Source organism: Penaeus monodon, chromosome 20, assembly GCF_015228065.2.
Source record: "Penaeus monodon isolate SGIC_2016 chromosome 20, NSTDA_Pmon_1, whole genome shotgun sequence".
NCBI classification, from domain to species: domain Eukaryota; kingdom Metazoa; phylum Arthropoda; class Malacostraca; order Decapoda; family Penaeidae; genus Penaeus; species Penaeus monodon.
In genome coordinates this window covers 11,468,928-11,470,934 of record NC_051405.1, presented here as the reverse complement: position 1 = coordinate 11,470,934, position 2,007 = coordinate 11,468,928, and the positions used below count along the sequence as shown (strand labels likewise).

At 38.2% G+C, this 2,007-nt stretch overlaps 1 protein-coding gene across 1 annotated transcript in view; it reads right to left on the bottom strand.

Annotated features, from left to right (window-relative positions):
• The window catches only part of LOC119585613 (open rectifier potassium channel protein 1-like), a gene marked incomplete in the record, with an annotated part of 57,788 nt that overhangs the window by 16,370 nt on the left and 39,411 nt on the right, over positions 1-2,007 (bottom strand).

The following is a 2,007-nucleotide window of genomic DNA, read 5'->3' as shown; positions in this document are numbered from 1 at the left end:
AAACAAAGTCGCTTCATATGACAGTGATTAATAATCTGAGTCAGAGGAACTAGCTATCAATGAAGAAAATTTCCAGGCCAAAAAAGAGCCTGAGACGTATGCTAAATGGCAAACCAATGGAAAACATGTCGCCCATTAGCATCAAAAGCATGTGCAAGTTCTAGAACCTATAAAGGGAGGCTCCAATGGCCTAGCTTGAAACCATATAGAATGAGGCTTCGTGGATGCGAATGGTCCTCAGGGCAAACATAATGAGAATTGAGGATTGAGAATTGAGATTATTTTCAGATGCGAGGAGGGAGAATAATCACTGCTGAAATTGGTGAGAAATATGACCAGCGGTTTTAACCTGGAAAAAAAGAGTGCCAAGTGTTTAGGCTACCATGAATTGTTACCCTGTATATTATACATTTCTTTGCTTCACACATAAATAGATGCAGGGGTAACAGGTGTCCCTAAAAGGACAATATGAATGATTAGGAATGACCAAGTAATTGAAAAATTTGAAGGCGTACAAATATTTTGCTCCAAAACATATTTGTTTATAGTGAACGTGTATTTAGAATCTGACTCTCTTGCTGAGACTATAGTAGCCTGAGAATGGCCTTATTTAGATGAGATGAGGATCGTATATGATACATCATCCTTTTGAGATTTTACATAACTCTTTTGAAATGTAGACTTTTCACGTGATATGCTCGTGATTTCTTATCTAAAGTGCAGTTCATAGTTTAATATGTTAAAATATCTGCATTTTCTTTTTTTATGAGATATGCGAGCACACGTAAGATGAAGCAGAGAATAACCTATGTTACCTCATCCTTTTGAATTATGACCATTTATTCCAATAAACATGTCAAGGAAAAACATGTAATCAAAAGGCACATGTCATATGGAATAATTCAGATCAGAATCTCTTAACATGGAATGACTACCGGAGACCTACGGGATCTGAGTGGGGACATGCAATCACAATCTAAACCCACAGCGTTAGGGAAGCATGTTATTCACATACAAATTTGCGAAGATTTTGCTCTTGCTTTTATTAACAGCAGATATAAATATAATTTTTTTTTTTTATGAAATTCAGGTTGTAACGAATCAATCATATTTCTGATGGAATATATGGCACACAGACTTTGTCTTTGGACGATTTATGTAAAAAAAATGCCCTTGGCACTGAACGTTAATGATTCGACATAAATAGAAGTAAATGTGAAAGTCACCATGACAAATGAGGCGCTTAAACGTTGAAGTTATAGAAAGATAGGGGGGGGGTGCCTAATCTTGAATTTCCAACAGCATGAAGCGAAGGTCGCTGTTCCGAGGTGTAACATGACATTTGATTGTTACGATTATTCCTATGGGAAAATAACTTGCTATGGGACACAAAAGGGTACGCAGACTTTAGCTGATGAAGGGCTTTCCTGTGAAGGATTCATTGTAGATATGTCAACGAAGAAAACACAAAAAAATATGGGAAAAGTCAAAGTGGGCGGTACACACCTTAAAGTCCGCAACCAGCACCCTGCTCCTCCCAAACGGGGCTAAATAGTGGTGACTTCAACGCAAGTACCAAGGTCCAGGAGCAGCGCGCCGATGAGATTGCACAAACTGACCAGAAGTCGGATTTAGTTATGAAGGGAAAAGCTGAGGCTGGGTTTCTTGTGCCGCATTGGGCCGAGGAGGATAGCGAGTCGGACATTGCCTATCCCGGGTCTATTTATCAAGCAGTCTTTACTTCTATTCATCTACTTATATAGGTGTGGCATTGTCTCTTATACTACATTCGTTTAACAATCATATAGCTTGCCTTATACTATTATTCGAAGATCTCTGACATTATATACTAAACTGTTGGGCGACAAGTCAAATCAAAACCCGCTGGAAAAAATCTGAACAAAAAAGAAAAATAATCATTGTTTGACTTTTACGATCGTTTGCTGATAATGACACTCGAGTTCATATCATATCTTGGGATTGATCTTGTGTGGAATGCCGGATTTG